We start from the raw sequence: 25,166 nt of genomic DNA, 5'->3' as shown, positions 1-25,166 counted from the left end.
TACAGCACATTGAGATGACATTCAGGGAACAAGATAGCCCCTGGGGGTTCTGTGCTCTCCTGCTCTAGTGCTGGTGGTTATGTTTTGAGGGATTTGGAAAAGGAGACTATCTAACATTTCAAGGTATGTCATCTTGGATGCAAAAAGACAGTAGACAGATTCCCCTAAGATAAAGATTGACCTTTGCCAAGGAAGCTGCAGGCCTAGGACATGACTACCGGCCAGGAGCTGTTTTAATTAGACACTTTTATGTTCAGACCATCCTGTGTGATTACTGTCAGTCTGAGTAGGTAAGGCCCACCATGGAGGCCTCCCTGAGCTTGTCAGGTTTAGTGTGTGACCCTTTTTTCATGCAGTTTTGTGGACAATGGGAAAGGATATTTGAAGCTATGGTTGATCTACATGATTCTGCCCCCCCCCCCCCCCCATCTTTCGTATGAAAGGTGCTATGTGACCTTTTTCCACCTCCTTTGGTAAAACTCCCAGTGAACTAGTCTTCCTTTTTGGTTTGTACTTAATTGTTTCAAAGCCAAGGCCTCACACGCACAAATGCACAAATTGTGCAATCAACAGAAAAACTGTAAATGTGTGTATACTTGGCATGGTAGTATATAAAAGGATTGTAGTTGATCTGACTTTTAAATATTTTGCCTTTAAGGTATTTTACCTGTTTTTTTTTTTTTTTTGAACGATGCACATTCTAAACTGGAAGTCAACGTTACGTTTTTATTTATTGATCTGGTTCCCTTCCAGCTATGAGGTTCCATGGCTGCCACTGTGGTTTTCTTTCCTCCCTTTTCTTCCCTGACTTTTGGACCTTTTGTAGGAGGGCTACGACACTTGCTCTGAAGGAAAAAAAAAAAACCTTTGCTTCTAGGTACCTGGAGTGATGTGTAGGGTAGAACCATCTCAGTATGTTCATTAAACTTAATAGTTCTTGAATGAATAAAGAGACTCAGTAATAGATTTAGCACTAAAAGAGAGTGAGCCTACAAAGGGGAATCTTTACCTAAATTCTGGAGTTGAATGGAGGAGAGAATAACCACTTTACATTTTAGGCTGGGGTATTGTTTTCTTCCAAGTGCTAAAAGGGAGGTTTAACTCTCCTGCTGGGCATATGGATGAGGATCTTGGTCATTAGGACCAGGTAATACTTTTGTTGGGAATATGTGGATGAATGCCATTTGTTGTGGTCTTCAGCAGTTAGACTTTCTTGATCAGATAATGCCTTGGCAGTCCCAGAAAACTGAGTGCTGATCTTGTAAATATGTGAGTTTCAAAGATAACGTTGTACCAGTGGATTTTTTTTTTCTTTAGTAAAAAGTGTTTGAAAGACAGGTAGATAACTGGAATGAAAATGAGATAGATAATAGAAAAGTCTTAATTTTAATGGCTTTACATTTATTAAATATTCCAAATTAAACTTGAATAACTAGAGACATGCACTAGGGGGAGGGACTGTGAGAACATGCTTTACAGTTGATTTTCTGTTGGAACCCCATTACTGCCATTTGGTGTAACCTATTTTCTTTCTGTTTGGATGTGGGTTTAACAAGGCTAGTTGGCTGCCACATCATCTTCTAACAGACTTGTCACCCTATGAGCTGATTCTTTTTCCTTCACCCCTAGATCTACTCTGCTCTGTACATCCCTCCCTTCACTCAGCTCATTTTTATAGACCCTGGCAGAGACCGTCTAGCTCTCTTGTTTGTTTGGATTTAGCCAGTGGAAATCAGAGAGCGGGAGTGAGTTGGCAGTATTAATTTTGTTCCTACTCACTGCTAGACTGTTCTGCCTTTAGATGATGAGTTGCTCGCTACCGTTTATTTTTTGCTGTTGAGTTAGAAAATAGTTTTACATTGGTGGATATGAGATTTTATTATTATAATTTTATGTGTATGTAAATATGTTCTCTCTTCTATGAGTTACTATATTTTTTGGACTATAAGACGCGCACCCCCCCCCCCCCCCCCCCCCCCCCAGTTTGGGAGGAAAGGGGGTGTGTTTTATAGTCCAAATGTAGCTTGCCTGGCTCGCTGTGGGGGGGGGGAGGTAGAGCAGGGCTACAGGGTGTTATTAAATATCTTACCACATTTTTTTGCTTCAAAAATTTTTTTTCCCATTTTCTTCTTCTAAAACCTAGGTGTGTCTTATGGTCTGGTGCGTCTTATAGTCCTAAAAATATGATAAGTCCTTGGAAGGCTGAGTTTTATTACTGTCTAGTGCCTAAGAATACTATTACCTATTCTTTAAAAAATTTTTTTCATTCCAAATGAATATTTATTGATCCCGTATTTTAAATAAGCACTGAGATGAAGTTGTTGCTTTCCCTGGACGTGTGGGCTCCACTGGTGCTCCAGTCCTGGGCTCTTCTGAATGATCACCAGTGACACTTGCTGTGGCCTTCTCAGTGGTCTCTTCCACAGAGCTGGGGATGTTTGATTCCATGTCAGTAGACAATTGCAAAGCCTGTGTATGCTCCAAGTAAACGTCAGTGGTGACTGGCTGTATACCACCACTGAGGTCTAGGTCAGAGGCTGACTTTGGGTCAGCAGTTGGCTTTAGTTCAGCCTGAAACTCTGCGTCACTGAAAATGGCTGCGTCAGTGTCAATGTATGGGAGTATAGAGGAAAAAGTCCCAGCCAGGATGAACCAGTTAGAGAAGATGAGGGCATTCCTGATCACAGCAGCCAGCGTAGGAGGGGAGCAGGGGGCAGTGGGGAGCGCAGGAGGCTGGAGAAGGTGAGGAAGCAAGTGGCAGGCCCTCAGTGCCACTATCATCTATTCTTGTTATAGAACCTCTTCAAGGAGGAAGAGCTTTGCGATCTTTCCAGTTTTCAAGTTAATCAGAGAGAAATAGTAATCTGTGTCTAGAGCTATGATTGGATGTCGCAGGCAGGAAAACTTGAGGTCTGTTCATCATTCACTGCTGACCAGCTCCCCTACCAGCAGTAAGGAGCTCCTCAGACTGTGAAGAAATGTGCAGAGACACTGGAGCCGGGCCCCACATTACCCTGAGTGCTCTGCCTGAAGATAGCAGGTTATGAGGATCAAGTTGTATAAGAGTGTGTGTGTTTACAACAGGACTTGGCACATAGCAAGAAGTCAATGACTGTGATCTAGTCTAATCCATTCATACTTAGGGCAAAAGAAATGTCCTAAATATGCTGGGAAAGTCAAATTTAATTTGTACAAGAAGAACACCTATTTTTTGTTTTGTATTCCATTTCCTGTGGGTTATCTAAAGTCATATGGATAACTAGGACTTTGTTTTCTTATCTGTTTGAGGTGATCTTGGCTTTTCTTTGACTTTTGTGTTTTCAAGATTTCACTAATTGTGAAATCATAAGCTGAATTTAGGAAGACTTCTTGAAAACATCACTATTTGGCTTTCTCATTTTAATTCACAGTTTATCTACAACAGGGTTTCATCCTTTCTGGGCTCTTACCATTGCTTTGTTACATACAGTTTTCTCAGGAGTTGGTTTCTTAAAAAAAACTTAAGATATAATACACAAACCATAAAAGTCACTCTCTTGAAATCTGTAACGGAGTCATTTTTAGTGTATTTGCAGAGTTGTGCAACCATCACCAATATTTAATTTTAGAGCATTTTTATTACTCCCTTACCTGTTAGCAGTGACTCTCCACTTTCCCCTCCTCACAGCTCCTAGCAACTACTTTCCTACTTTCCTTATAGGTTTACTTATTTTGGATATGTCATATAAGTGAAATCATATACTGTGTGGCCTTTTGTGACTTGGCTTTCAATTTAGCACGGCAGTTTCGGGCTTCACCCGTGTTGTAGCAGGTGTCAGTGATCCATCCCCCTTTAATGGCTGAATAACATTCCATTGTATGGATAGAACCCAGTTTTAAATCCACCTGTCAGTTGATGGACAATTGAGGTGTTTCTACTTTTTGGCTATGGTGAATAATGCTGCTGTTAGCATCCATGCACAAGTTTTTTGTGGACATATTTTTTTTGGGAGGGATTGTTCTTGCTTTGTTTTTAGTGGAGGCTGCCAGGGCTGAGCTCCTTTGAACTCAGTGTGGATCTCTGGTGCTGTTGAGAGGAGAGTTCCTCTGAACTCAGAAAGATCTACCCTGGGGAATTCCACAAGGGGTCAGATGTCCTGGTGGGAGCTGAGGAGGGAGCGTTGAGCCAGTGATGCATGAGGAATGCAGAGTTTGGCATGCAGTGCGGCATTGAGCAGTGTGGTCTTGGGTGATCACTCGTCAGATGCCTTATCTGTAAGGGAAGAGTGATGTTACCACTGAAAACAGTGACCTCCTCCAGACACTAGTTGAGATTAATGAGTACATCTTGGTTGTGCTGAGCTCTTCCCTTGACTACTCTCCATCGCAGAGGCAGCCCTGCTGCAGGGCTGAAAGTACTAAAATGTATCAGAAAGCTGGAGAAATACAAGTTTTCATTGCTTTCTTGGAAATGGGGGTTATCTTGTGTATAATTAGGACACTAATTAAGATCCAGCATTTTAGGTGAAAAGTACTAGATGTTGGAAACCCAGGGGCTTGTGATCAACCACTTCAGTGAAAGTCTGAGGAGACCTTGAGGGGAGGCAATCTGGAATAACCTGCTCTCTGAAGTTACGTAGATCTGAGGTGGAACCCTGCTTCTGCCAGTCTCTCTGGAGTTACTGAATAGGAATAGTGATGACTAATTGTCAGAATTGTGGTGAAGATTAAATAGGACCACAATTGTGAAGAACCTGTCATGGTGGCTGACACATAATAGATTATTTGTAAATATTACTTAATTTCCTTTTTTCATCTGGCTCATTGCTGAGCTTCAAGGTAAAACTATCTTCTTGGAGAGAGATTGGGGTGTAGGGCCAGCCTCCTTTGTAACTGTTAGTACTTACTTGACCTTGGAATAAGACTTCACTTCCCTTTGCTAGATCTTGAAGGTCTGTGTTAGTAATAAAATTCTTAGGTAGGTATCTGGTCTTATTTTAGACCTGTAGGTGTGAATCTGTCTTCTTTTAAAGAATTTTTGATGAATTTTAATGCATTTCTTCTTCACCTTCTATAGCTGTTTTCTTCTATATGGTGGCCACCAGCACTACTTGTGGCTATTTAATGTAAATTAGTTAAACTTAAATAAAACAACAGAACTAAAAGTGCATTGTTTCAACTATACTATCCACATGTCAAGAGCTACAGATGACTAGTACCAACTATACTTGACAGTGAAGATAAAGAACACTTCTGTCATAGAAAGTTTTGTTGCCCACTGCTGTTCTTATTCTATAAAATAAGACAGTCATTTTCAACCATGTGAGCCAAAAGAATTTTTAAAACATGCAATACCTGACCACTTACCTCTTTTTCCCTTAGATTGTCAGATGAAAAAATGGCAGCAGCCAACACAACAATAGCTGTCTGGTGTGAATGCCTGCCTTAAACTGTAAATGTGTAGGTCATATAATAGAGTTGCATCTTATTGGTCATATTGCATAATAACATTGTGTCTGATTGGTTAATTCTTGGTACCAGAGGCCCTTATGTGTAAGTATAGGCACCTTTTTTTTTATTTTTAATTTTTAATTTAATCTTTATTGTATTTTTTTTCCCATTACCACTTAGTTCTCTTATACTCCTGCTCCCTGCAGCAATCACCGCACTGTTGTCCACGTCTACGAGTCCTTATTCCTTTTTGCATCTGATTTTTAAAAAAGTCACTTTGGAGCAAAAAGGATAGGTTATTATTATTATTATTATTGTTGTAAATCAATCAAAATTATACCTATATTTTTATTGGATCAGCAAAAAGTATATTTTTTGGTGTGGGGCAGAATTTTAGTACTTAGTTTATGTGTGCTGTGAGATGCAAAAGGTTGAAAATTCACCAGAATAAGAAGTGCAAACTTCAGTAGAAGCTCATTCTTGCATTTGTTTTTGTGGATCTGCCTGTGGCTAGAATTCTCCTCCCCACACTTGGGATTGCCCAAAAGGATTGCGACCTGCAGTAATGACCCACAAGAGTATCTTTGTTCAGATGTTTGTTTTTCAAGTCTCCTTAAAGTTTCAAGCTTAAATATACAAGATAGATTTAGCTTGTATTTACCCTATAAACAATCTCATCAGTTCTCCAGACCTCCACCAAGTCATAGGGATTGGTTTGCTTTTGGGTGAAAGCTTATAATATTGCAAGCATCCTTTCAAGTAGGGTCCTTTAAAAAGAATGTGTTTGAATTGAGCTGGCTCTTAAGTTGTGTTTAACACTTTAATACCCTTTTCCGTGTGCAGAAACATCTCAGCTAACAGAATTTTACATCATTTTCAGAATTCCAGTGTTTTTCTTAGTTTTGGAATGACTGTGTACCCATATCCTAATGTGTACTTATAAATCTGTCAGGCTAGCCACATTTGGATGTAAGTAACTGGATATCTGCGATATGTATTTCATTTCATGTTTAACATACTGTTCTGTTTTTCTTTATATTTTCTTTTCATTGGGTTAGGAATCAGAAGACCTAATGTTTATTCTGTTCCACCACTCCAAAACCCTTTCTTGCTGTGTTATTTATTAAGCACTGTTTGTGTGTGAGTTGCTGAGGATGCAAAAATGATCACAATGTGGTTTCTGTTCTGAAGAAAAGTTCCCATTTCCCTCATGTTAGTGGATTTACTGAAAGCATACATGTGAGGCACTGGGTAGGCTGCTCATTGTTACACAACCATCATGCATTGTGCAAATCCTTTTTAATGGGATACGTGGACGTGTGGGCTCTTAATGAGATTCTTCATGGAATGGGTTTTCTAGTGGGATTTTCAAGAGTGAGAAGAGGTGTGAGTGGGAGCAGGTGGGCTAGGAGAACCTATTCCATGTGTTGAGAGGGGTGACTAGGGATGGACTGAGTGGATTGGCTATGAAACAAGCTTAGGCAGAGGAAGGGAGGTGCACCCAGCTGTCTTTATCTCTGTGTTTTTTAATGCTCTTGTGTGGGAGAAATGGGAACTTTGAGATTGGCAGAGTCATGTGGAGCCCTGCTGAGGAGGAAGGGAGATTGGTTTAGAGACTGGCAATGATATTTCAAAGGTCTGTGCACTGTGTCCACATGCTAGGCACAAGCCACTTAAGTCAGAAGCCACACTCCAGCTTTAGGACAGGTGCTGGGATGTGGAAGCTAGAGGCACAGTTACAGCACTGTGCTGGTTTTTTGGGCAGGCAAACCCATTATTGGTTCTTTGATGTTGGTAGTGAACTCTGCTGTGACTGTCAGGTAGTCTGCAGTCACATAACTTAAAACTATGATAGCTTGTGGTGAGGCAAATATATTTCCAAACTGTGTTATGTTGTTGTACTGGTCTCCGGGTTAGGCATCTGAGCCCTCTTGATACGTGGTTCAGTGCTTAACTAAGTGAAATATCATAGTAGAGTATGGTTAATATCCATTGTTTGTGTGTTTAGCTCTTAATCCTTTATTTTGCTTTTAAACTTGTATTAAGTATTTTTTAAATATTGTATTTATTTATTTTTAGAGAGGGAAGGGGGGGAGAGAGAGACAGACAGACAGACAGACAGACATCAGTGTGCGGTTGCTGGGGGCCGTGGCCTGCAACCCAGGAATGTACCCTGGCTGGGAATTTTACCTGGGACACTTCAGTTCCCAGCCCGCGCTCAATCCACTGAGCTACGCCAGCCAGGGTGGTGTATTAAGTATTTTTAAGGATGTTAACATCATTTTTCAGTTTCCTGTTTAAACCCCAAATATTTTAACAACTTGCTGAAAATACGGTAGTCCTAAAAAAAACGCTTTCCATCATGTTTAAAAAATAATACTCTGTTTCCAGGACTAGATTGGTGGCACATTCCTAGCTTTGGTAAGGTATACTTTGGAATGCAAGGAAAACTTACTGGAAAGGGAAGTCTTAAATGTTTGGGAGGGTGGTGGCATCATTGTGTATTCTGACTTGACAATTTTGAGTGGACTCTCTTAAACAGATAATATGGCGCGAAGACATGGCATGCAACACAGAACTGATAGAAAGGTATTTGTTTAGAGGACTGTCCCTTACCTCATTCTGTTGATTATTTCTCTTAGGTGTGTTCTAGTCTTAGAAAAAAAGTAATGAAGTCTCTGAAAATGGAGAAATGGGTAAGAATTCAGTAACTTTATGAAAATGTCTACAGTACATAAAGTAAAAATAGATGCAGCCAAATCAGAGATAGGCCTAGATATAGACAAAAACGGTAAATTAAAAAAAATGTTTCAAATGTTCCTTTGGACATGAACCTAGTTAATTGACAGTGGTCACTCCCTATTTGCTACTGGTATAGCACTCATCACCTTTTAATTATTGTGGCTGCTTCCTTTTGGGTTTTGAGCAGCCAAGATTAAGGTCAGTTCATCTTTGTATCCCTAGCATCTAGCACGGTGCCTGGCACCTAGAAGGTATTCAGTAACTATGGGCTGAATGAATGAACCTTTGTCCCTGCAAAATCGGATCCCTGTGTTTGAGCCAAAGGAGCCCATTGTCAACCTCCGTGAGCGCACTGCTGGGAAAGCTTTTTGCTTGTGTAGTGATCTAGCAGCTGAAGTCTTTTAAGAAGTAAAAACACCTTCCAATGAGTTTTCTGTTTCTGATCTTTATTAAGACAGCAGTGTTGTATCCACATTTTCCCAGAAGTTTATGAGGTACTTACTTGTAACAATAAAATATTTCATACCCCTAGCAGGGAGAAGTCAGGGCAATGCTGAAGGGACTGCGCATTCTTCCCTTCACACCCTGGGCTCTCACACCTCTGCACCTTTGCTCAGTCTTTCCTCTTCACCTGGAATGCATGTCCTCTGGGGTCTTCCTGGTGGCTGCCTTCTAATAATACATTACTCTCAAAGTTATGTCCATCCTTGGCTGAGCTCATATCTAACTTGTGGGAAAACACTATCTTTTGCGTCAGTGAGAAAAAAACCTTTTCTTTTTTTTCTGCCCCATATAGCCAGTACAGGTGGTTTGTAGATAGGTGAATGTATAGTTTGTTTTACATGGTATCTATCATACTATGGCTACTGTATAGTCTCTTTGAAACCATGCCAGTTTGAGAGAGTGAAAGGTAGCAACAATGAGGTAATATTGGCATTATCAGTTACTAACTGTACAGTTTCTGGCACATTACTTAAACCGAACCTTAGTTTTCTCACAGGCAGAATGGAACTCGGTGTAATGGAGTGGGAGAATGTACTAATATATGATGCTGAGCAATGGCTCTGCTAAGGGAGGCGCCAGAGAAGTCAAGGTTCCCTCCTTTCTCTTTGTTTCAAATCATGTAAAAGGAACCTTGTTTTGAAATCAAGAGTTGCTAATCTCACCAAGTCTGGTCAAAGGTTATCAATTACTACATATTTGTCGTCACAGCTTGGTAACACCTGACTTGCTTTTTGAATTACTTTAAGCATGTGGGCTTGATATTACCTGCCATTATGTATAGTTTAAGAAAGACTGATAGCCTGAGAAGCACAGATGGTCATGAGAGTAAGGGACTTTGAAAATTTTGGCCATGGTGTAGTTCATAGATCTTCGCTTGGTGTCTGGGGCTTCCCTGAGAAGAGGAGCTTCATGTCTGAGCTTGCACATGACTTTGGCCTTGTGGCCTCTTCTGGAAGGGGTAGCCAGATCTCCAGGGTTGCTCACGGCTGGGGTAGCAATGGAGGAGCTTCTTGTTTGAATATCTTGGTTCACAGCAGAGATCTTATTTGAAGTTCTCCTCTTCAGCAAAAAGAGTGGAATGGAAACTGGTTTAGTATTCTTGCCCTTGGCATTCCCCCTCTGCATGCGGTCACAAGAGTCATAGCTTTTATTCTGGGTTCTGAAGTGACAGCTGTTTTATTTATAAAAAATGCATCTCACAGTGTTGGGAAAGCCAGAACTGTTTCTGTGAACTTCTGCACGGCTGTACTCAACACACTTGCTGTGGTGTTTCTGAAAAAAGAGATTAAAATGCAGTAATACTTGAAATGGACCACTTCAAGAAACCCTGTAACTCCTGACTAATTATCATAACAAACAGCAAAACAGATCCGTACATACCAGTTCTAAAGATTTTGTTCTACTTTTTGAAGCACTTAATAGATGGTAAATGTACTTAGGGAAATAACATCCATAGTGGGAACACGCATGTGCACGCACACACACACAACACGAATGTTTCCCAGAGAGCTGGCTCACCCCCATGGATATGCTCGTTTGTGTATGGGGGGGTTTTGTGCCAGCCAATGGCATTTACTTCTGCAGTAGACTTGTCCAATCAGGGTGAAAGGGGACGTTGCCATTAAGGAAAGCGTGTGTGCCTTTGCCTTTGCTTCCTCTGATTCCTGGGTTCTCCAGTAGGAGATCCTGGTAGGCTTCTGTTAATAACGTGTGGGAGGTCTTTTCTGACCTGCAGTGCTGTCCACCTGTGGAAAGCTGGACTTAACTGAGGTTGGAAGGGCATCCACCCACTTCCACAGAGACCCTGATGCCAGCAGAGGCTGATTAGAGTCACTTTAGGCTTCAACTCTGACTGCATTATGAAGGCACTTAGAAATGGGAGTGTGGTGAGGGATGACCAAGAGGGCAGAGAGACATAAATGTCTCAATTTCTGCGAGGAGAGATGTTGATGTTAAATTTATTTTCCTTAGAACTTTGGAAAGGTGCAAAGCACCTGGGCTCTGGAAGTTTAGAGGAAACCTTTTAGGTGTAGACTCTTGAGAGGAAGTTTCTTTTTTTCTTTTGTAGTTTGGGAGGCAATACTGTGGTAGGCTCTAAATAGGGTCTTGTAACTTTTTTTAAGAAATAAATTTTATTTTCCATTTCAGAATTTGTTTCTTGCAGTAATAATCATTTGTTCTTCATGCATAATGTTGTAAGCCTACCTGTATGAAATGCCAAATGTAGTAAATACTCCATAAGAGATAGCTGACATTAATAATAGTATAATTATAGTAATATGTTACTATTATAATTATATTTCCAGAATGTTTATTGCAGACTTAGTGTTCTTTTCCTTCTGAAAATTAGCATAATAGTCAACTTTGGAAAACCAAGAAGGTCAGTGAAGAACTCCTAAGCCATTCCCAAACTTAGAGAAAGTAAGTTAGGACATTGTCTTCATCTTTGAGGATTTTGATTATTTATGGTGAAGAAATGAGCAGAAGTCATCATGCAGTTTGATCATTAACATCTGCTTTGTTTAGATAATTTTGACATCATAAACTAGGAATTTGTAAAACTATTGTATGTGTGGTTTTTTTTTTTTCTTCCCTGCATCAGGATAGCAACCATATGTTACACAGATCTCCTCATTCACATTTTTAGAGCTGTACTGTCAGAACTGTGTATGCCAGATCTCACTCTTGGCTGGCATACATTTGGAATTGCTTTTTGGTACAGTATAATAAAGAAATAGGAATATTAATGACCACTTACTAGATGCCCACTTTGTACTTATTTAATTTTCATAGCAGCTCTGCAAAGTATGAAACAGATTGAGGAGTGAAATAATTTGCTCAAAGTCTTGTGACAGATGAAAAAGTAACCCAGGTTGAAACCAAGAATTCCAAAGCCCATTTTCTCTTTACTGCTGAAGTGGTGTACATTTTCCCATATTTCTTTTTGTGATGCCTTGTTCTCACCCTAAAACTGGTTACCAGTAGAGGTTGGGGGTGTTGAGGTGGTTTGGGACTTGAGGGGGTGGGGAGGGAGCATCACTGTTGCTGGTCAGGCAAGGGCCAGGCCATGGGGTGATTATGGGTAGCAGTCAGCTGGTGGAGGCAGCCTTAGTGGGTCCCTCAGACTGTCTTTCATCCTGTAGAAAGCTTGTGTCTGGATTTTGGAAAGCAATGACTTCTGGTGCAGGGCATCATGTCTCAGTTTAGTTTGGCCTTCCCTGCTCCAGGGCCTGCAGAGTGTTCTAAAACCTCTTCAACTCCCTGCTGCTTTGCTGCAGAAAGCAAAAGATAGTTACACCATAGATTTATGTATTTCCTTGTTTCTTCAATGACATTCCTTTATCTCCTAGTCCTAAAACAGTAATCAGCTAACTGAATAATCCATTTAAAGATGGCTAATAAAAGTGTGTTAGAGGGAGAAATCTTTTTTAGTAGGAAACTCCAAAGGCCATGCTGGAATTCCTTGGTGACCCTAGCAGTGAGAACTTGGATCCAGAGGCTTCACCTGTGTTCTGCTTATGCCTGTTTGCTCAGAGAGTTAACAGTGACCTGTTGAGCAACGAAATCTCTGTTTTTGGTGTTGGCATCTAAATTGGGAATGAAGTGACTTGCTTTTGACATTAGTTGGCAGGTACAGTCTCTTCCAGAGATTAAGGATGAAATAGAATCCCATCCAGAGGAGGCAAAAGGCAGAATACAGGGAGGGAGGCTGGGGGTGGGAAAGTCTCTTGGTGGGTTTGCAAAGTGCTTGTGGCTTTGAAGCTCAGGCTGAGGCCCCTTTCATTTCTTACTGTTCTCACCAATATGCTTCCAATAAAAACAATTTGAAAGGCAAAATATAAAATTCTTCCATTTAGGAGCACCTTGCTGAGATGTAGGGTAGTTGTTTAAATTGTGCTGTGATTAGAACCATGCCGTGAGAATGTGTAATATGTTGTCAGACCAGATGGTCACACAGTGTTCCACGTCCTGGTGAGTTTGAATTCAGAAGGACCTCCTGCCCTCTTGTAAATGGGTTGGGGGGAACCTTGGCTGAGAGAAAGGTAAGGTAAGGCAAACTATATCTCTGTCCATTTGAGGAGAAAAGCTGCGTTCAGCTGATTTGGTCTCTGTAGGAGTTTACCGTAACAATCGTCAGTATTTGTTTCTTTTTACTTTTAATTGGGTTTTTAGGCATATGCTCTGTGGTTTGTTCATGAAGTTTTAATTTAAGTGACATAAAAACTATCAAAATAGTTGCTTGAAAGGCCTAAATTAGGTTCTTATGCTGTGGATTTTCTTCAGATGATCAACTTAACCATGTGAAAAGGCCTCAGCAGGTTGGCTGCCAAATTGCACTGGGGTGTGCTGTCTTTGTTCTAAGTCTAGTGGCGAACGTTCAGCTGACGGTCTGTGCTTTAGCACCTCAAAGGTAGAGGTCATAAAGTCCCTTACTTCTCTCTGGAGGGAAGGTACTTGCTTGTTAATAGATCGGAGAAGAAATTAGAATATCAAGAAAGGTTCCATAGCTGGTGACAGTAGAAGGCAAGACAGTTTTAGGGAAACAAGGAAATGAAATGAGCTTGTCTTTCTACCAGCACACCTTGCTGAGATTTTTTTTACTAGCTCCATCATGGGTGATTACCTTGGAATTTATTCACCATTGGTCTCAACAAAATGAATATACAGAGTTCTACTCCTGAACCCCTATCCCAGGTGCTCGCTTTCATCCTTAATCTGTCCGTGGGAGTGTGGTGTGACTTCACTGAATGTAAACCTCTGCCTAGAAAACCTGCCTTGGCTCAGCTGTGTGATGCTTGCTTATTAAAGGATCTCTGCTGGTGCTACTCATGTCTTTACCTTCTCCCTGAGAATGTTACAATGTTAACAAGTGATAATTTATGATTTTTAAAACAGCTCTTGGTAGGGTCAGTGCATGTAATAAGTAGTTTGACCATTCATTCATTTACTCATTTAAAAACTTGAGACATCAGTTTATCACTTTCTAACGATCAGTCTCCTTTGCTAATTATCTTTGATTTTCATGCTGTTGACCTTAAATATACTTCTCCTTTTAGGACTTTAGTGACCTTACTTTTTTTTTAAGCAGTTTATTGTCTGTTTGGTTTAATATTATTGCATTGAGGCCTGGGGATTTCTTACACAGAGGTGTTTTTCATTGACCTGAATAAACTTAGAAGCAAGTTACTATGAATTACTGACTTTTGACATCCCCCCCATTTCCCATTTCTGTATTAAACATTCAGCATGGTCTAATTAAAAACATTAAGTAGTAATTTAGAACAAAGTTGTTCCTGTTTACAGAGTGTATTTAATTCCTCTCAACAATAGGTAGAGATAAACTTTTTTGCTTCTGGAGGCTGAGGGGCTCTTTTGGACACAGTTTGCTGTTCTTCCTGAATCTTCCTCATTCTTCACCATTTGTCCAGGAAGCTTGAGGGATGATGAGTTAAAAGAGAAAGGTCATGAAGGAGTACTGGTTCCCAGGTATCTTATAAAAAAGTGTGGCTGATCTTACGGTTAAGCTCTTTCCAGGAAAGAGGAATGAGCTTTGCATGGCTTTGCCGGTGACCACACGGTGTGCGTGCCCTGCCAGGCCTGTGTGACCTGCTAGCGCCCAGGCCGTTATCTGTAGGGTCTGTGCTGTTGCCAGACTCCCACGAAATTGTAGCTGAACAGACCACATGGCAGCCGAAAATGATTTTGTGTGATCGCTGTTGGATGAGTAGCTTACCTGTGTTTCTACTTAGGTACTTTTCTTAATGACAGACACCAGCCTAGGGCCTTGCTTTTGTAGTAGGCCTTTGATAAATGTTTAAATTTGTTTGCTGACTTGTTGAATACTGAGGTGTGATTAGTTTAAGGCTAATACATTGGGAGTAGGAACTGTTATTCAGTCACAAATAGAAAACTATTTTATTCTAAAAATATGTGAAGTGTAGAATAAAGTTACAAGCCAAATGGAGGAAGATTGTGACTTAGGGAAAACCTGGGTACTGGCATCACTGCATTCAATAGCAGAGAGGTTCAGTTCATTTTAATGTTTGACTTTGAACTTCATGCATAGTTGTTTTAAAAAAAATTTTAATTAAACCTGTCATGTTGTCAGGCCTGGTTAATAGGGAAGAATGCATAATGTTAAAAAATATGCTTCTCTGGAACATATGCAAGGAATAGAAGGTTGAGGAATGTGTTGGAAAACTCCTGGTTGGCCATTCTACTTTCACATTGAATGAGTAGGAGCAGTGTTGAGTAGAAAGCAGTGTTGCTCCCTCTTGGAGAATGTGCTCTTCACCAGCTGACTGCTGGGCCTGGTGAAAACCCAGCTGCTCTTCTGGTGGCCACATTTCCTGGGCTCTCCTGCTCTTCTGAAATGTGTGGGGAATCTCATCTGCTAGGAAGTTTGAACTTTATGTCTAGGTGGGCCATGGACTAATTCCAGTAATCACCAATGCAATTAAAACAGTTTATTACTAAACATATTGTTGTAATTAACACATCACTTAATCTTTTAGTAATCTTAAAAGGAGTGTTTTCATTTGTTTATTCTGTACATCTGCCTTTTGAGCTAGGTACTACAGTCCTAGTAAACTTAGAGATCCAGTGGTAACCACACCCTTTTTGTCTTCTGTTTCTTCAGTTACCATCTGTTGTTGCAGCTTTTGCCAAAAGCACAGGTTCCCAAACTTCTAACCTGAATTTCAGCACTATGTCTTGGTGAATTGTTCCCAGAGGTGGAAGTCGGTGTCCGAATTTGAGTCAGCCCCTCACGTCTTTTGGGCACCAACAGTGTGTTAGCTCTTATTTCACTATACCCAGGACAGACAGCATGGTTTGCTGACTTCTCCAAAAGTCTCCTAATTTGATAGGTCAAAGGGATACTTTTAATTCAAAGGTGGAAGTGAACATTTTTTACATTAACCAGTTACATTTTTCTTTTACTTAAAAAAATCTGCATTACCTATTTATTTATTGGCCCTCATTGTTTTTCCTATGCATAAACCCATTGTATAATAGGTCAGAGGTCAGCTAACCTTTGTAGCAAAGGGCCAGGCAGTAAATGCTTTAGGCTTTGTGGTGCATGTAGTTTCTGTCCCAACTACTCAGCCTTGCTGCGCTAGGGCGGAAGCGGCCTCAACAATCAGCAGACCCAGGAGTGTGGCTGTTCTCCAATATGGATACTGAGATGTGAATTTCAGATGGTTTTTACATGTCCTGAAATAATCGTCCCTTTCATTTTTCAATAATTTAAAAATGTAAAAAACATTATTAGCTTATGGGCTGTGCAAAAATGGGCAGAAGGCTAAACTTGACTCACAAAGTTTTTGACCCCTGTAATAACTCAATATTTTTAACTGTTTTTTTCCCTTTTCACATAAGCATTTTAGACCATATAAGTTAAACTTTTTCCCATCATCAAAGAAATTTAAATTTCAGATCATTTTTGCCATTGTTTTGAATTAGAATATTTTTGCTGAGTGAAACCCCAAATATACATGACTTACTTATAACGTTAAAAACTTGTTTTTAAAGGATTAACTTTTATTCTTCTGGAACTTATCTTGGTGTTTAGTGGGATTTGGCGGTCTAAATTCATTTAAATTTTATCTTAGAGTAGCAAACCAGTAGCGGATCATTTTTGCCTTTCATACTATTGTGTTCCGGCTTTGCCACGGAGGCTTTCGGTCGACGCTGCGTCAGGACGCCGGCCCGCTGTCCGCGTCCGTGCGTCTGTGCGTGAAGCGTGGCGCCGGCGTATGACGTAAGTTCATTTATTTCTTTTGGGCTCTTCTGGGGTCGCTGGTTTCGTTTTGAGCTATATAGGATAATCCATCAGAACCCCTATAGGCAAAGATGATACATGTGGAAATAGTTCCCTGAAAAAGCTTATTTTATGCACATATATATTTTTAATGAAGAATGACGACCTGATCTCCCACAGTAAAAACTGAAGGAGCAGGTGGTAACTTATATTACAAACATTACTTCCTGGTTTTGCACTTTTGGAAAATACTATACTCTTTCTATCTAAAATATTGTACTCTATTTTCTACCTATCAATCAGTCAAGTCTGTAAGGCTTGGCAAGAATTATCTTTTAGTCATTATAGGTGTGCTGCAGTGACTCAAAATATTATTTGAGGGTAAATAAAAACCTATTGTACTGAAAATTATGAATCTTAATTTGCAGGAATGATTTTCTTACCTTTGAGACTTAAAATCTTCTCTTCTCCCAGTTCAGTTGACTATAAAGGATATACTGATTTTATTTGCTGATAGCACCAAAAAATTATTCCTGCTGAACCACAGTGCTGTTAGAATGTCAACAATGGATTTGCCTGAACTTATTTTTGCACAGAGCTGTACTTTTTTTTTTTAACAGAATCTGTTAAAATTTCATTCTAATTCTTTGGTTCACAGAAGAAAAACCATGCTGCAAAGCCCTCCTCTGCTCAGCCTGTATTTGCAGTTAGAATGTTCTTTCAGACTCAGGAATGTCTTGTGTTCAGGTTGGATTGCCATGGTACTGTGTGACATGAGGTGGCAGACCCCAAAAAGAGTTAAACAGATGACTAGTGCTTGGGATACAAATGATGGAAAGTCCAACTTGCCAACAAGTTTTAGGCAAGAGGTTGAATGAAATGTCATAATGCAAAGAGGACAGCCCCGGTCCAAGGTGCCTTGGGTTCAAAGATTCACAGCTTGATTATGCCCCACAGGGGCCGTGAGCTTCTCTTAGGAAACTGGTTTCAATTTTGTATCTCCACAATGGTCCTCAGCTACCATCTGGACCGATCTCTTAAAATTAAAGTGAAATTAGATGTGATTGTTTGATTTGAAATTTGAAACCTGTGTTTGTGTTTAGCTAGACTACAATGATATACTTAGAATTTTTGTTCAATATCCCCACCCTATATGTATTTGAAGAAAAATTTAAAAAATCAATAAACTCACATGAAATGAGAGGGCAGTGTGGAAATGGCCTTGAATTCCTGTTTGTAAGCCAAATTTATTTTTATAAGCCTTTAACGGAAGACAGCTTGTTCTTCTTTGAATAATTGCCCCAGGCTTTGTCTTGCTCCTTCAAATATACTTCGGCCAAAGACCCACCTGTGAGATGAATAGGAAAAATGAATTTGAGAAGTAAAAGAAAAATTTTTTTTCTCCTTACTGTGAAAATAAAACAGTTATGTGGAATCTTTTTTTTTTTAATAATTTTTATGAACCATTGTCTTTTAACAGAGTCAGGAAGTTGTTGCTTCAGTTAAGTACATTCGTCACTACAGAAATAAGTGGGATTCTGAAGTCTTTAATGTGGTTCTTTAAATATAAGCCTTGTTATTTAATCATGGCATTTCTACAAAAGTGAACTCCTGTGCCTGCATCTCTCCCTCTCATTTCTTTTAGTTTCTTAGATCTAGACTAAGCATTTGACCAGCCATCAGTAAGTGTTTCCACATTGGAAAACCAGAGAAACTTGGCTGGATGTAGCTCTGATTTTCATGGGAGGGAATTATTTTTCCCCTTTCTGCTTTAGAAGTCACATACTATATACTTGCTATTTGGGCTGAACTGATTTGAAAAGTCAAACAGGAATGAGTCTAGCTACCAAATTTAGAGAATTGATTTATAATTTCTTGATTTTATACAGTGGGCAGTGTTGTCATTGATCACTTCATTGTTTCAGTGTTTGCCAAATCTCCAGTGAAATCCAAGGCTGCTGCTTAACCCTCTGTGGCTCTGGTAAATAATTTCTATGTATCCTGCTCATTTCTGATGATAACATGTAACCAAGGGCTCATAGGTCCTGGCATAGGTGGTCCTGTTGTGGACAAATTTTTGTGCCTTTCCAAGTATTTCAGATGTTCAGGCTGTGTCTTCTCCCAATCTGCTCGTCCTTACCTCCTATCAATTAACCAGTATATGTATATGTAGTGGAAAATTGAGAGTAAAAAAATATATATAGTGGTTGATATATATATGTTAAGTCAAGCTTTAACTCTCTAATCTCATGACATTTTTCAAGCTCCTTTTCAAGTATAGTTAAAGTGACATTTAAAATACTGGGTTGGCCAAAAAGTTTGTTTGTTTTTTTTTTTTTTCTGTACAATGGCTCTAGTAGTGCTTAGTTGTCTTTAACTTCATTCAAAAACATTTTGTTACATTGTATTGTGACAGCTGTCATATCAGCGTACATTTAAAAAAAGTTTATTAAAATCGGTGAATTTTTGTGTAGCCATTTTAATATTGAAGATGGAAGAAAATACACAACATTTACAGCATTTTATGCTTTATTATTTCAGGGAAGGTAGAAATGCAACTGAAACAAAGATTTGTGCAGTGGATGGAGAAGGTGCTGTGAGTGATCGAAGGTGTCAAAAGTGGTTTGTGAAGTTTCTTGCTACTATTGACATTTTGTCCAAATAATTCTTTGCTGTGGGGCTGTCTTATGCATTGGAAGATATTTAGCAGCACCTAATATATCCCTCTACCCACTAGAAGCCAATAGTGGGAGATGGCTGACATACTCAAAATATTCAAATCAATATTAATGAAAATGAAAAACATTTCTTTCATTTTATGGAAAAAAACTAAATGGACTTTTTGGCGAACCCAATAACTGAATTACATTTTGTCTAGATGCTCCTTTGTTGTAAATTCTCCTTATGTAATGTTTCCACTTGCAATTTGGAATAAGTTATTCAAACAGCATTAAAAAACTTGGGGACCCCTCTGCATAGCACCCGCAGCATTATTTCTGATGGTCTCTAAAAACCTGTCTCATGTAAGGACTCATAAGACCATGGAGGTGAAAAGCACTTGGCACATTGTTCAGTATTCCATGAACTCGTAGACTAAATATATTATTCTTCCTGTGGTTCATCCAGAAGGCATCGTCATCTTTTAAGATTGTAGTTAGCACTCTTGTAAAATTGGCTGATGGAAGGTGATATATTAAAGTTGTGTGTGTTTTGGATTTAACATTGCTTTACTTAAGGATGTTAGAGGTGACCTAATCATGCTTCACCTGGGGTATACAGGAAAGAAAATTGAGAATATATTTTTTTAAATTAATAAATTACAAATGGAAGAACTTGGTAACTGGCTTTGAACAGTTTTTATAAAAATCACAAGCACAGATGGTTCACCTGGATAATTTGGAAGGATACCAGATGAGCAAAATGTAGGGGGAGATTTGGGGAAATTATCAGGAAATTCAGTTTTTTTCTCTTTAACTTATTGGAGCCCTTTAGAATAAACTGGATTTTTTAATATCAGAATTACCTGCTGGTATTGTACTTGAACTTTCCCCTCCAAAAAAAATTCAAAGGGGAGAAATTTAATTTTTCAGTATAAGAAAATAAACCAAGGTGCACTGGGGAAAGTGATAGAGCACTTTCAAGTGGTGAGCTTGGCCAAGACTTGCAGTTGTATTATGTTGGCCAAAAAGTCAGTTTAGTTTTTTCTGTAAAAAAAAAGAAACATTTTTTTGTCTTCACCAATAATTTTATTGATTAGGATATTGTGAGTATGTCGGGTATCTCCTGCTAGTGGCTTCTAGTGGGTAGAGGCCAGGAGTGCTGCTAAACATCTACTGATGCATTTTGCAAACCACTTTCGACATGTTTGACCAGTCACAGCACCTTCTCCATCTACTGCACAAATCTTTTTCTGTGTTTCAGTTGTGTTTTTACCTTTTTTGAAATAATAAAGCATAAAATGCTGCATGCCAAATGTACAAGAAAAATGTTGCATACTTCTGTCATCTTCATTATTAAAACGGCTGCACAAAAAAATTCACCAATTTTTAAAAAGATTTTACTTATTTGTTTTTAGAGAGGGGAAAGAAGAGAGAAAGAGAGGGAGAGAAACATCAATGTGTGGTTGTCTCTCTCATGCCTCCTGCTGAGGACCTGGCCCGCAACCCAGGCATGTGCCCTAGACAGGTAATTGAACCTGTGACCCTTTGGTTCACAAGCTGGCGCTCAGTCACTGAGCCACACCAACCAGGACACAAAACTCACCAATTTTAATAAATTTAAAAAAATGCACACTGATAGGATGTCTGTCACAAAACAATCTAACAAAATTGTTTTGAACGAAGTTAAACCCTATTGAGCAGTACTAGAGCTATTGTGAGGAAAAAACTAAATAAACTTTTTGGCCAACTCAAATAGTTTCCCCTCCTCTCCCTTCCCTCTTCTTTTCTCTCTCTCTTCCCTCTATTAGTCCTTCCATCCATCAGGGGAAGGTTTTGGGGGAAGGTCTGTGAACTTTTGTTGTCCTTGTCATGGTTCCCTGAGAGCTGGCTTTAGTGTAAAAGCCTTGCCTGTTTGTCCTCTGGCCCCTGAGTCTGCCAGAGGGGAGCCTGGTCTCCATTCACTGTTGTATCCCAGGCTACCTTAATGTCTGGCCTGTGAATAGGGAGAACTCCATGTTACAGAGGTGGTGAGCTGAGGGGAAAGATCATGGCATTTGTAGTCAGACTAGTGACATTAGGCAAAATGCTCAATTTCTCTGATCCTTATCTGTAAAATAGGAACAATGTCTAGTTCAAAGAGTTGTGAAAACTATGTTACATAGGAGGTAATGTGCTTAATATGAGGCATGGTACGTATGGTATGTTGTCCTCAAGAAATGCTAGTTCTTTTTCCTGCTAGGCCTTAATAACTATAATTTTGGGTGACTAAATTAACCTTTAAGTGATATTTTTTTGAGCAGTCATCATGCAGAGCTTTTCCAAGTCCTGAGAGGAATAAAACATGAATGGTAGTAGCATTTGTGTGCATAGGTACTGTTTTAAGTCATGTGCATTTTTATCAAGTTTAGTCTTCTCTACATGGCTGTGAGATACACATCATTATTATCCTAAGTTTCTAGATGAAGAAAGAGTAGAGAGAATTAATTTGCCTGAGATCACACAGCTAATAAGTGGTGGAGTTGGCTAAGGCACAAGAGATAAAGTGATGAATGTAGTACAAGGCATGATATGGTATTTATTCTAAAAAAGAATGAATCATCAACAAAATGAAAAGGCAACCAACTAAATGGGAGGAAGTATTTGTAAATCATAAATCTGATCAGGGGTTAATATCCAAAATATAAAAAGAACTCATATAACTCATAGTAAAAAAAATTAAAAATGGGCAGAAGATCTGAATAGACGTTTTCCCAAAGAAGACATACAGGTGGCCATCAAGTACATGGAAAGGTTTTGAACATCAGTCATCATCAGGGAAATGCAAATCAGAACCACAGTCAGATAGTACCTCACACTTGTTAGAACAGTTGTTATAAAAAAGATGAGAGGTGACAATTTGGTGAAGATGTGGAGAAAAGGGAGCCTTGTTGGTGGGAATGTAATTGGTGTGGTCATTATGGAAAACAGTATGGAAGTGCCTCAAAAACATTAAAAATAGAAACTACCATTTTAGCAGTTCTACTTCTCGGTATTTATCTGAAGAAAATGAAAAACAATTTAAAAAGAGGTCTACACCTCATGTTTATTGCAGCATTAATTATGATATTGAAGACACAGAAGCAATCTAAGTGTTCATCGATGGATGAATGGATAAAGAAGGTATGTGTGTATTGTGTGTATATACACAATGAAATATTATTCAACCATAAAAAGGAAATCTTTCCATTTGTATCAATATGGATGGAACTTGATAACATTATGCTCAGTGAAGTAAGACAGAGAAAGATAAATATGGTATGTTCTTACTCATAGGGGGAATTTAAAACAAAACAAAATAAAGCCAAGCTCATAAGTACAGAGAACAGATTAGTGCTTGCCAGAAGTGGGATGGGGTAGGGAGTGAGGGGTGGGCAAGATAGGTGGAGGGATCAAAAGGAACTAACTTCCAGCTATAAAATAAGTCATTGAGGTGTATAGCGTGGTGGCTGTAGTTAGTACTGTATTGTATATTTAAAAGCTGCTAAGAGAGTAGATCTTAAACATTTCACCACTAGGAAAAATTAGTGACTGTGTGGTGATGGATGTGATCATTTCACAATATGTACAAATATCAAATCATGTTGCACACCTAAAAGTAATACAATGTTATATGTCAAATGTCAAGTTTTAAAAAAGAGTGAAAATGACCAGATGATTTAGAAGAGAAAGCAATTCTGTTTGGTTTGGGTGGGAAAATTAGGAAAAGCTTCAGGAAGAAGATATCATTTAAACTAGGTGTGGAAGGAGTGGGTGTGCTGTGGAGAGGCAGAGTGGGAGCCAAACAGAGAAGGCTGCGAAGGTCACAGGGGTGGGAAAGCTTTGTGGTGCCCAGGAGCAGCAGACAGCTTAGCCGGCTTCCTTGGTGTGTGATAACCAATCAGAAGCAGTCCCTGTGCCTGGTGCTGGGAACCTAGACCTGAGATGGTGGTTCCGGGGCAAGGCTTCCCCTGCCTAAGGCTGTGGTGTGACAGTGTGGGAAGCTGAATATTTTCAGAGAGAAGTCACATCATAAGCCTGGTGACTATGCCAAAAGAAAACTGTGGATGTGAAGGGCAGAGGAGTGGAAAGTGGTAAAACAGGACATAAGTGAGAAGGTTTGAAGCAGTGGTTATTAGGAGAGCCTAGAGAATTCTTTGAGCCAAGGAAGGTTTCTACTGTGTCTTTTTTTTTAAAATCCTCACTCAACAACATTTTTTTTTTTTTTTCATTGCACTTTTTAGAGAGAGAGGAAGGGGGAGAGAGGGAGAGAGAGACATTGATATGAGAGAGATACATCAGTTGGCCGCCTCCTGCATGCGCTGCAACTGGGGCTTTTGGTGCATGGGACGATGCTCCAACCAACCAAGCCACACTGGGCAGGGCTCTACCTTGTCTTTTTAAAAGATGCTGCTGATTCTGGACATGCATGTGAGCAACTTACTAAATGTTCTTTTTGTAGCATTGACAAGTGGGAGACAAAAGGCTGGGCAGATAACCTGAAGTGGTGGTGTTGGAAGCATGGAATCCTAAATGCCAGTGTCAGGTTTGGAGTGGAAGAATCTGATAGGCTGTTGAAAGCTTTGCGGGGGTGGGGGGGCAGGCAGGGGAAAGTAGTGACAAAATGGGGATTATGTTTGAGGAAGATGAATCTGAGATTTGTGTGGGATGGATGAGGTTGTTTTGACTTGTTAGGCAGGACATTTGAGTTAGTGCCTTTATGTCTGGAGGTGGAATTTCCAAGGCTTTGTAATTGATTTGATTTGGAGGATGGGAGATGAGGAAGGAGGAAAAATGTGACCTTCATATTTTTAATAACATGTTTTTCATTTAATAGATATATACCTGAGTTTTTGTGTGGCTGGCAAGGTGCTGTAGCCTTGAGTATGTGGCAGTTCTCAGCAAAACCGTGTAAATAGGTGGGGAGGAATAGAGTGAAAAGTGGCTCTCTGAAGTTTTGAACCTTGTTCATGGGGGAAGTGTTGTGACATTTACTGAAGCAGTGAGAAGTTGGCTTGGAGACACTGATGATGAATTTTATTGTGTTTAGTTGAGTTTGAGGTCAATCCTGGCAAATAATCAGTTATAAAATTAGACATCTTAGGTAGAGGTTGGAGATGGCAGTGGATGGAAAGTGGATCAGAGAAAAAGGTTGTGTAAAATACTCAAGGGTAGAGGGCAGAAGACAGGACTTTGTGAGCAAAGCCTAATTTTCAGGGACAGAAGGAAGATGCAAAGAGGAATAAAAGTTGAAGTTGAAATTTGAAAGTATAACATACTTTTCTACATGTTAGACAGTTTTCAAGCGTGTGTGTGTGTGTGTGTGTGTATTTGTGGCAGGGGTGGAAGGGCTTTAGAAAAAGGTTTCTTAACCTCAGTGCTGGTTTGGCATTTGGGACCAGATAACTGTTAAGTTGAGGTGTGCTGCCCTATGCATTGCAGGATGATTAGCAGCCTGCCTGGGCTCCACCCACTAGATGCCAGTAGATAACATTGGGTAGCATTCTCTCTTACTGGTTGTTACAACCAAAAATGTCTGCATACGTTGTCCAAGGTGCCCTGGGGCACATCACCCAGAGTTGAGAACTGCTTTATAAATTGTGATTTTGTCATTTTCTTTCTTTCTTTCTTTTTTTTTTTGTATGCCTTTCCAGGGAAAGGCTTAAACCTTTATTTGGCTGCCAGTGTTTTGTGACTCAGTTCTCAATGTAGTTCCAGACAGGAAAACATTGGAAATTATACTGCAAAGTGGTTTCCTGTACTGGAGTAGGCCTGGGCTTGCAAGACTGTTTGACTGCAGCACTGCGGGCCTGGGCCTGTGCTGGGGCTGCACTTAAGGACATCAGTCCAGTGTGGGGTAGGGGAGTTTAAGCTATGAAAGTTTGGGGAATTTGTCAGTTTTAAAAGCAGTGTTATTTTACAGAAGTCCCTGTGCAGTCCTTCCATGTTTTTAGGAAAAACCATTCATTTAAATGTCCTAATAGAATTCCCTACAAGTTCATGTTGGGTATGTCTTTTGACCAAATGAATTGATGTAAGAGATGTGCTTGATC

At 39.7% G+C, this 25,166-nt stretch overlaps 1 protein-coding gene and 1 long non-coding RNA gene across 6 annotated transcripts in view; both read left to right on the top strand.

Moving 5' to 3' along the window:
* The window catches only part of FMNL2 (formin like 2), a 303,140-nt gene that overhangs the window by 33,773 nt on the left and 244,201 nt on the right, over positions 1–25,166 (top strand). The window lies entirely within an intron of this gene.
* On the top strand, positions 2,097–24,009 carry LOC118500109. The gene is made up of 4 exons (XR_004902639.1): positions 2,097–2,605; positions 15,418–15,422; positions 15,831–15,832; positions 23,999–24,009. It is a non-coding gene; the product is annotated as an uncharacterized LOC118500109 (long non-coding RNA).

The sequence above is a fragment of the Phyllostomus discolor genome, chromosome 4 (genome assembly GCF_004126475.2).
Source record: "Phyllostomus discolor isolate MPI-MPIP mPhyDis1 chromosome 4, mPhyDis1.pri.v3, whole genome shotgun sequence".
Classification (NCBI taxonomy): Eukaryota; Metazoa; Chordata; class Mammalia; order Chiroptera; family Phyllostomidae; genus Phyllostomus; species Phyllostomus discolor.
Note: the sequence above shows the minus strand (reverse complement) of the source record. Positions and strands in the feature narration are given on the sequence as shown.